This window comes from Leptonychotes weddellii, chromosome 15, assembly GCF_054177405.1.
Source record: "Leptonychotes weddellii isolate Sample4059 chromosome 15, ASM5417740v2, whole genome shotgun sequence".
NCBI lineage: Eukaryota > Metazoa > Chordata > Mammalia > Carnivora > Phocidae > Leptonychotes > Leptonychotes weddellii.
Window position 1 is genome coordinate 50,825,640 of NC_138383.1, and position 10,832 is coordinate 50,836,471.

At 57.6% G+C, this 10,832-nt stretch overlaps 2 protein-coding genes across 2 annotated transcripts in view; one reads left to right on the plus strand and one right to left on the minus strand.

The window, feature by feature from the left end:
- PITPNM3 (PITPNM family member 3) overlaps positions 1-1,570 on the minus strand; it is an 85,323-nt gene extending 83,753 nt beyond the window's left edge. The window contains exon 1 of the mRNA XM_081806016.1: positions 1,487-1,570. The gene's annotated coding sequence lies outside the window, so the exon portion shown is untranslated. The remainder of the gene's footprint in view (positions 1-1,486) is intronic.
- PIMREG (PICALM interacting mitotic regulator) overlaps positions 1-6,370 on the plus strand; it is a 94,652-nt gene extending 88,282 nt beyond the window's left edge. Inside the window, exon 5 of the transcript XR_014140667.1 lies at positions 6,356-6,370. The gene's annotated coding sequence lies outside the window, so the exon portion shown is untranslated. The remainder of the gene's footprint in view (positions 1-6,355) is intronic.
- The last annotated feature ends 4,462 nt before the right edge of the window (positions 6,371-10,832 follow it).

Here is a 10,832-nt window from a genome sequence, read left to right on the forward strand (position 1 = left end):
ACCCAGGCGCCCGTCCCTGCACCCCTATTTTAAAAGAGCGGTACGTGACACGGCTCGGCGGCAGGCCTCCCGCACCCCGACGCTCCGCGCCCACGGCCACGAGGCCACCACGGATGAGTGACACTCCAGCTGCAGCTGTGACAGGAGCCCGGCAACTGTGTCTGTCTGCAGAAGGGGGACAGAAGGGCACGTCTTCTGTACAGACGGCTGCAGAACAGAGGGCTGTCCGTTATGCGAACAGAACACGGACCTGCACGTCCACCTCACGTCACAGGCCCACTTTCACTCGAGATGGACCGCAACCCCACACACAACGGCTAAACCCATAAAGCTTCTGGAAGAAAACAGGACACCCCCTCTCAATTTGGGGGTAGGCAAAGGTTTCTTAGGTCAAAAAAGAAAAAGAAAAATTGGTGTTAGACGTTTTGAAGCAAGAAATGTCCTCCTGTGACAAACTACATCTGAGAAAATAGGGGGAAATACTGGCAAACACCGGTCCGAGGAGACTCGGGGCTGTGGGGGCCGGGCGGGGGTGTGGGGGCTGCTGCCGCACGCACAGGGCTTTTTAGGGGACGAACGTGTTCTGGAGTCAGACGGCTGTGCAAACACGAGAAACCACTGAGCTGTGCGCTCTGAAGGGTGAGTCTACGGAGCGTGGATCACATCTCAGTAAAGCCAGACAATGTACGTATTTGACAAAGAACTTGCCTCAGAACGTTCACACAAAGAACCCCTGCGAATCAAAACCGAAAGACAACCCAATTTTTAAAAATCTACAAAATATGTGGATGCCTCATGAAGACAGACACACCACTGGCTAATAATCACATAAAAATGTTCCAAACATCATCATTCAGCAAGGAAATGAAATTAAAACCATGATGAGACATCAGTCCACGCCCATCCCACGGAGACAATCACAGACCACCAGCCGCCCTGGGGAAAGGCTTGGCAGTTTTCTACAAAGTTGAACACACACCTGTCCCGGGACCTGGCAAGTCTGCTCAGGTGTTTATCCAAGAGAAATAAAGACTTACGTCCACACAAGACCACACACGAATGTGCTCACAGCACACCGATTCCTAATAGCCCCAAACTGGACAGAACCAAGTGTGGATCCACAGGCAGGTGGATGAATCAGAGGCATGTCCGCACACGGGAAGCCCACTGTGTCTCCGTCTGTCAAAACCCATCTAAGGACACAATTAATATCTGTGCTTTTTATTACATGTAAATTTTATCTCAAAAGGAAAAAGAGCCACAGAGAAACAGGACACTCTAGCTGCGGGTACACACGCCGCAAGGTTCGGGCTCATGCACACCCACACCTGCACTTCCTCTGAGACACGCCCAGACACAGGAGGACTGGCAGGATGCCAGAGCGCGGGCGGGTCCGTGTGTGCCCACCGCCAAAGGTCTGCAACTTCCCTGTACGTCTGAAGCTACAGAATAAATGCGGGGGGAACGCCTGGGGGGGGACACTCACCCGTCTTCCCTTCCTGCATCCAAAGATGAGGATCAGCATAGTCAATTTTATTGTATCTTTGGCGAACTGTCTCCTGGTATTTCTTTAAAGAAAAAAAAAAAGTTTAATTTATGAGAGGAGAGTAGTTTTGTTCACACCAGAGCAGTTCACCCACGTGATGCAGGCGCTCCGCCAGAAACAGGAAGTGAGGCGCGTTTACGAGGCCAAGTCTAAAATGAAATGAAGCAATTCATCTAACCTGTCTAACGGAGACCAGCACTGCCCACGAGAACCTGCCGTGACGAGGGACCTGCTCCGTGTGCCACTGACCACTGACCACTTCCAATGTGAGCCGTGGGCTCCATCTGAACTGACGTTTGAATCGCCCCGCGAGGCTAGAGCCGGCCACCCTGGACGCCGCAGGCCCGGACGGTTACCCCCGGGAAGGGGACCATGCCGGCACTGGGGCGAACGACATCTTTACGTTTCCAAAAACCAACAAAAGACGGTCTTCCCTATGCTTCTACTCAGCAGCAAATCCAAACAGAGACTCAGTCATGGTGCACCTCGACGGGACCGGCTGGGGTGGGGGTCAGGAGACCTGGCGCCCCAGCCCAGCTCCGGCGACCGCAGCCGCACTGCTCACTCCCTCGTTATGCCTCAGGTCCCTGCTCTGGACAGTCCAGGGCCCAGGCTGGGTCCCGCCGGGAGGTCTACACTCGTAACACAAAAGCGTTCTGAAGTGGTATCGTGGGAAGTAACAAGGAGGATGGTCTGCGATTTGCGGGGACCCCATGCCGGGGTGGGTGGAGAAGTCGCTGGTCCCGGCTCTGGTCCCAGGGCTGTTCCCATCACCAACCAATGACCTCACCTCCTGAGCTCCACGTCCCGTGGGGTGCCGACACCTCACACCTCCTTTTATCCTCAAAGACCCCTGACTTTTAGGGAGGGCAAGTGACTCTCGCGAGGCCCTGCACTGGCTGCAGTCGGGCTGGGATGGACGCCCGGGCTGCAGAGGCGTGGGGGGGCGGCCCCAAACCTCACCTCCATCTCCTCCACCCGCAGCATCAGAGTCTCCAGATACGGGCTGTCCCTGCCGTCCCCCACGGGAGCGGAGGCTTCCGACTCCGAGACCCTACGGCGGGTCGTGGCCCAGGGCCCGTGAGTGGCGTCTTCCAAACAGTCCCCCAGCTGGCGAAGGCTGCGGGGCGCACGGTCCACAGCCGCAGCCTGCGAAGCAAGGGAGGAGCGGAGAGGCAATGAAAGACCTGAAGACGGAGAGCAGCCCCGGGCGATCCGCGCACCATCCCCACTCCCGCAGCAGCGAGTCCAAAGCAGCCCCACGGGCACAGCTGCCATGAGCTGCTCGGACACGGCCACAAACCAGCTAGCCGACCATAAGCCCCTGCCGGCTGGCAAGGCCAGCGTCCTCCTGGTGCGCCCGGAGAAAGAGCCCGCCAGCTCAGGGTCGGCTCCCAGACGACAGGTCTGTTCTCGTGTGGTTCTATTCATGATATCACGAGCCTCTTCATTCTCTGTCTTCACTCGACACTTTCTACCTTAACCCGGGAGAGCTTTACTAGCTTCTCTTGACTTCGTATTCTTTATGTTCACAAAGCACTTTACAGTTTGCAAAGCGATTTTACACATGCTCCAGTTCTTCTGATTCTAAGATAGGTCTATAATCTACTCTGAGAGATGCTCTGCGAGGAATGTCCGCGGGAAGTGATGGCCTCAGGCTCTGGAAGGAGCCATTTGTGGGACACGGGGTCCTGGCTCTGCTGCGCCTTTCGGCAGCGCGCACGACCCCTGCGCCTTGCTCTCACCCCCGTCAGGGAGACGGGAACAGTCCCGTCTCAGAGCTGGAAGGGCTCCGTGAGCACGTGCACGTGGGACATGCCGTGAACAGTTCCCGCCACAGCAATTTCAAAATCCTTCTAACGGATCAGAAAAAATATCTATATTAATGGCCAATAAAGATATGAAGAAATGCCCAACATAAGTTAAGTAAATATCAGCCGAATATTCAGACAACAGAGTTACAAAAAAATCTAGAGCAGAGGAACCCAAGAACACGGGTCTAGTTAATGCAGATGTATTTGCACGGGTCGGATTTTTCATCTACAGGGACCGGAACATCAGGAATACCGTGTGCCCTTGGAAAAGACGAGGAAGCTCTCGACACAGTGATATGGAGCTCACCGGCATATAAAGAAAGCTCCTTCACAGGATGGTTTAACTTTTATATCATACTTTTGCTGAATTATTGGAATTTTTAGCCATGTGCATATATAACTTTCAACTTAGAAAAAACTGGAGCATTCTGGAAAGCTCCATTTCAGGTGCTGAGCGCATGGCCAGACGAAGATGCAGTACCCCTTCCTGACGGCAGAGACGGTCGTGTCGGCAAGTGAACCCGTCGAGAGCTGTACTCCACGTGTGAAGGCCACAAACGTCTCCTCCCTTCTAGAGACGGGGCTTCTGAGAATTTTACAAGTTAACACAGAAAACGCTTCTCTCTACGTCACCATGCCGACTTCAGTGAGTCTCTCTCCCTGTTTGTTTTTATTCAGTTATTTACACACACACCCTCTTCGCGTGCCACCTGGGGACCTCCACGGTGACGCCCACGTCTACCCCAGGATGCTAGCTGCTGACAGAGCTGCTTTCCTTCTCACTCACTCTCCTCAAGACCACCCAGCGCCCAGAGACTGACTCTCACGTGAGAGGCTGGTAGCCCTCAACACGTGGACTCTGCTGACGGCCCTGACGGTCACTCGGGGATGCTGCCCCGGCTGAGACGCTCCGCCAGGAGGGAAGGATCGCCTGGAGGCTGGGCTGCGCGAGGCACGCGGGTCTGCGTGCGCTCCGGGCAGGCTCTCAGCTCCCAGCCTCAGGAGCCTCCTCACCCGCGACTCCGCCACGAGATGCTGGTGAAGTCACAGCCACGAAGACCACGCACCTGCGTGCATGCGGGCACCTGCCTGATCCGCAGAGTGGGGACGCGCTCTCCAAATCCTACGTCACCGGGCTGGTGCGGCTTCGTCCCACTACCTCTCACCCTGACCCTGCACGCCGGCTCGGCCCCATGTTTGCTCTGAGCACAAACAGCTGCTTTCCAACCCGCTGAGTCTCAGTGCGCCGGCCTGCAGCTCCCACCCACAGCCCGAGCCCCGGCGGGACAGGATCGTCCCACACATGCCGGACACAAGTCCTCCGGGGGGACATGCAGGGGTGCCCAACCACAACACGTGCTCTCGTGCTGCTCACCTCTTACCGCTTCCTGTCTGCTAGGCCAGGTCCCGGTCACTGTCCGGCACTCAAAACGTGCCTGCCGAACAGTGAGCATCGGGCCCGTCGTGAGCAAAGCCAGGCCGCGTGGCAGGACGAGAGGACGGCTGCTCTCCGGCCGTGCTCGGGAGAGGACAGAGCCGCACACAGACCCCTGTGGCTCCAGAGAGTTCCGTCGTAAATGTCAACAAGCCAAGAGGAACTGTCACTTCCCCCTTCCTGAGCAGGGTCCCCCGCGCTCACAGGAACCTGTGTCCTTCCCTCGCCACCCAGCACGCTCTCACGACAGGACAGCGGTGTCCACAGGAACACCACCGCGCACGCACCTCCTCCGTGGGCCGGGCGGTCGCCGTGTCTGCTGACGGCCGGTCCCTCAGCTGAGGATCTGCTTCCAGAGAAGAGTTGACTCTCTGCTAAAACAGACAAGCGTGATCCATCAATTATCAAAACCTACAACCCACGTTGGTACAGACCGCTACGAGATTAACTTGTGCACGGAGCCGCTCATCGGCTTCGGCTACGTCAGGCTCTGCAGCAATTCCCAGCCCGTGTGCTCGTGAAAACAAAGGCCGTGTGTTGATCTTGGCTTTCTGTCCCCTTTGGAAACACGGTCCAAGTAGCTGTGTGTCTTTAGGCAATCACCCCACATCTGTTCCAGCTCCGTCACCAATGAAACAAGGGGGCAGACGGATCTCTGCTCCTGACATGTCCGGGACCCTCATAATAAGCACACGCTCCTTACACCAGAGCTACAGACTTCAGTGGCCGCTCAGGGACCCAGAACATCGTTCGTTCCATGTAAGATGAGGATACCCCGTGGCCTCCATGTCCACAAAGACGAGACTACTTCCAGCCTGCCGCCCACGGGAGGGGGCGCCTGCTGATGACACTGCACATTCCCCGCTCCTCCTCGAGGGAGAGAGAGGGACATCCGTGCAAAGGCACTCACCCTCGGGAAATAGTGCCAATCACTCCCGAGCACGGAGGTGGGGGAGCCCGGGACACGTGCAGAGGCAGCTAATGGAACGCTGACAGCACCAACAGATCTAGTTCATTAACAACGGAAGCCGGAGCCTAAACTCACTCCCCAAATAAAATCTCCCCTTTCTCAAAAGTGGGACTTTCCCTCTCTTCCCTTGTGTTGGTCCCTCATGTGCACTGAAGACCCATCAGTGGCCCCAGAGGGGCCGGGCAGTGCCGCACCCGACCACACAGCGCAGCTCGGCCCGGCAGCCCCCAGCCGCCAGGCGGACGCGCGGCCTCACGAGGCCTCCTTTTATTCCAGCGCTTCCAAAGGCAAGTGACTGGATTACCTGGGCCTTGACCAGGAGAGGCTTCAAACGCTCCAGGACCAGCTTCTCGACCTTGTCTGCTAACTGGGTGTCCGAGACACTGTGCAGAAATAAAGTCAAAATTAAAATCAAAAGCAAGAAAATACCCTATTTTGTATATTCAGGTACTACTCCAAGTGGAGGAAAAGCAAACACGTGTGAAGCCCCAGAGTGTCTCTAATCTTGGCGGCCCCGGGACGTCCCAGGGCTCTTGTTAAAGAGCAGGCCCGCAGGAGGCCGTGACGCTGCATTTCCAGCGAGCACCCAGGTGCTGACCACCACCGCTCAGGACCCGCTGAGGGCGCCTCCGAACGTCTCAGTGGGTATGTTAGGTCCAAAGAATTATGGCTGGACAGGAGACTGAACCAATCAAACTAATCTTGTTCCCCTTCCAAACTCCGCTTTAACGGAGCCAGACACAAACCCAGAGACGAGGGGAAAATGGTGCTGGAAAGCAGGACAGCGTGGTCACCAATGGCGCTGAGTGGACCAAGCTGAATTCTAGGCCGGTCATGGGGAAAGCGGAGAGGCCACGCGCGTGCCCTGCTGACTTCACGGCACACGGCTGGTGGGACCAGGCACGTGGGGGCCTGGGGGCGGCCTCAATGTGGGAGACAGGAGCCTGGTGACGTCTGAGAAGCGAGACCCTGGGGCCCCTCTCCAACTCAGAGAGGTCTGGTTGCTCCTCCCCTGGAGCCCTGTGGACCTGCAGGCAGGCTGGCCGCTCCCGGGACGCTGGCAGCCCGATACTCACCATCCGGGCGCGAGACCACACCCCTCTGCCCTGGAGGCTCTGACCCGCCCCGAGGGAAGGACTAACCGGGTCTCGAGCAGTGTAGCCACACCCCAGAGTAAAGCTCAGGCCCAGCAGCCCTCCCGGCGGACGGCGCCGGAACGGCACGTCTCTGGGAGGAAATCCACACACGGAGCCGCAGCTGCTGTCTGGCACAGAAACTGGCTCAGGATGGACCGCAGACGTGAGAACGCGGCCACAGGAGCAGACCGCTTAGCAGAGCGCACAGACACTCTCTGGGGCCCCAGCGTCGGCCAGGGCTTCTGAGACCAGTCCCAGAACAAGACCCACCGCCAAATAAAACGTCGATAAACGGATCTTAGTCAAAACCCGAAACGACTTCCTCGTCGAGAGACTCCGCTAGGAAGCTCACACACAGGCCCCAGCTGCTGAATGTCTGACAGCAGCTCACACCCAGGACACACTAAACAGCCTCAGAAATCAACACAACAGACACTTCACATCCCCAGCCGACTGCAAGGAAACGCAGCCGAAAACCACAAAGCGCCACTACGCTCTCACCGAGTGGCTAGAATTAGCAGACAGACACCGGCAAATGTCAGCCAAGTCGGGGAACAGACACTCAACACGGGGCACCGCCCCAACCACGTCGCCGCCGCAAGTCCACGGGACCCGGCACACATCCACGTGCCCCCCCGCCCCGCACGAGGACTTGCCGTGACCCGGCCTGTGTCCGCAAACCGTCAGGGACACGTCCGTAGGGGGCAGATTTATGGGTGGGGGCGAGGAGAAGATGAACGGAGGAGTCGGGACGGTGGTTCGCTCTGGGGGAGGAGCGGGTGACGGAGGAGGGACCGAGGAGGGACATGCGGTGAGGGCCCATTCCCTGATTAGAGATGCCGGCGCATGGACGCTCCTTTTGTAGTATTCTGGGCTGTATGCGTGCATTTATCACGTGGGGCCACCCAAAGGGATGACAGGGCACGGCGGGCTACCGTCTTGCTATCTGGCCGAGGGACAGTGGGTGGGGGTCTCAGGGCTCCTCCTAAAGGCCAGCAGCCAGAGGAATGGGAATGGATGCCTCACCGGGGGACCATGCTGGGCAGTTACCTTGTGAGGTGGGCCGGAGGGCCTGGGAGCGCCAGCAGGGGAGTAAGACCCTTCCGGCCCTAAGGCTCTGCGATTGCGTCGTTAAGATTTATTTACCTGAGAGAGACCGCGTGTGTGTGGGTGGGGGAGGGGCCGGGGGAGAGAGAGAGCATCTCAGGCAGAGTCCTCACTGAGCAAGAAGCCCGACGCGGCCTTTGTCCCAGGACCCAGAGACCACGACCTGAGCCGAAACCAAGAGTCAGACGCTCAAGCGACTGCACCAGCCGGATGGCCCTGGGATTGTGTAGCTTGAAACCTTAACTACAGAGGAAAGAAATCGGGGCCTGTCGCGCGCGGGCCAGAGCCCTCCCAGCCAGGGAACGAGCGTCTGCCGTGATGGGTGACAGAACACACGTGTGGGTGACCGCAGGGCGAGTTACGATCAGAGTCGGGAACAGCCCATCAGGGCATCAGAGTGCCAACACCACCTCAGACTTGAAGCGTGCGGCCGGGCGGTAACTCTACATTCGAGTCGACCCTGAGGCCAAGTACCTGCACGCTCACCCGCATGACCAGACACACGTCCACCTCCTCCCGCCCAGAGCAGAGCACCCGGGGAGGGGGGGGGCGGCACAAGGGGAAGCAAGGCCGACCTCTCAGCTCCCCCAATCCGCCGACGTCCGTTCAGTATCTAACTCCACAAAAGGAATACTTCGTAGCAAAGCTACTGCCTACGAGCCCACGGGCACGCGTTCATCCGGTGAGGCCAGGCCGACGCGGTCCAGGGTCCAAGCGCCCAGACCAGCTGCAGCAGGCGACTCCTGCTCAGAAGCAAAGCCCCACCTCAAGTCCAGCTTCTACCCATTCCTGCAGTCCCTCCGTCCTGCCAGAGTCGGCAGCGAGCGCAGCGAGCCTCGGGGACAGTGCCGAAGACACTGTCCGTGCGCTCCGCCGGGGGCTGCCCAGGTGCACACAGCCCCCCGACCCAGGAAGTGGCCGCCGCTCTCCCACCTGGGACACGGGGGCTCACCTCTGCCTCTGCGTCTTGTCCGAGCCCTCAGCTTTCAGTTCTTGCAGCTCCTTCAAGGTTTTACAAGCTTCAGCGTCAAGCCAAGCGAGTCTGGTGGACAGTAAACAGACTCAGACCACCCGCCTCGCCCCCCAGGCCGCCGTCCCCACAGCCACGCCAGGGTCAGGGTCGGGGCGCCGGGGCTGGGCTCCGCAGGCAACACCACCTCCCACCTCCAACCGCTGGAGCTCCTCACGTGGGGCACGGTGCTGACGCACTCCCGGGTAGCGTGGACAGCCACCAAAACCGCCCATGAGTATTCTCAAGAAAGAGAGCCATCGCTGTTCTTAGGATTTCCTGTTCGACCATAAAATAAAGCTGCTGCTGGATCTTCGAGTTTAGAAGGAGGACACAGGCACATAAAGCCAGAAAGGAAACGCTAACTCTGCACAACCTCGGAGCTCGGGGGGCTCTGAGTCCTTCAGTTTAGGATGCGTGACTAGCATCCACTTACACAACAGCCCACACTCATTTTTGCTTTCCCACAATGCAAGAACAATCTCGGCCACACAAATGCAGAGCTCCCTCCGGAATGTTCTCACCTCACCCCCGATTCGAGCCTGTTTCTGGGCCCACGAAGCCCAGCTCTCTGCAGCAGGAAGCAGCCCGTCCCCTTCCAGCCCTCCATTCTTCACCCTCCAGCTCTGCCTCAGATCAGTCGTAGCAGGCCCTTCCTGCGACTCTAAGTCACGGGGGCTGGGACTGTTTCGGCCCTGTTTCTAGAACTCTCCATAGAGCTCACTGCTGCACCACACACAAAACAAGCAACCCGTGGACAACGGACACACATCATGTTGAGTGAAGGGAGTGAAAGGGGCTCGCCGTCTGCACTGGGCCGTCCGACAGCAGAACCAGTGGCTGACGCTTTACGTAACTGGCTTTATTCGTAGAACACAGGTGAGGAGAGTCCACTCCAGAACCCGGGTGCGCCCTTTTTTTCTCAAAGATGTGAAAAATAGCAGCACAAACCTGACTGCTTCCTGCACAACAGCTCCCCTCAACGGACTCTCCTCCTGAGCCTTGTCCTGCTGGAGCGACTGTTCTTTTGTGGCATCTTTGGGGCTCGGCTTCACCTTCAGCCAGGCAGCACTGCAAAATGCAGGAAAGCACAGCTTTGGGACCGCGCCCTCCGCGCCCTCCACACCCACAGGCTCCCAGGGAGTCAGCGGTGATCTACAGCAGGGGCCTGAGTGGGAGCAGGTGCAAAGGAGAGTGAGCACCCCCAGGGAGCAGGCTCAGTGCCCACGGACATGCTTTCTCTGCTCCACACACACATCCCTTTTTCAACGAAAAAGAACCGACACATAGCTTCAGGTCACTAATTACTTTAATATTGCAATGTCTTCAAGAGGCCCTCTCGCCCTCTGCAAACGCCCTCAAGACAGCCCATGGGCTCGTGGGCTTGCAGTAGAAACGTCCACCAACGCGTGTTTTCATGAGCTTCCAACTGAATTCAAGTCTTTATGCTAACACACACATAAAAATACAGAATTTAGGGCTCCTAGGAGGCTCAGTCGTTAAGCATCTGCCTTTGGCTCAGGTCATGATCCCAGGGTCCTGGGATTGAGCCCCGCATCGGGCTCCCTGCTCGGCGGGAAGCCTGCTTCTCCCTCTCCCACTTCCCCTGCTTGGGTTGCCTCTCTCACTGTCTCTCTCTGTCAAATAAATAAAATCTTTAAAAAAAATACAGAATTTAGAGCAAATGAACACAAAAAAGCACATCAGGAAATCAGGCCTGATTTTAGATCTAGCTCTGCTATATAAGCAAGACATTAAATTCTCGAGACGTTGCTTCTTCAACTCTGAGGGTTTGACGAGCAAGCACGTCCATTC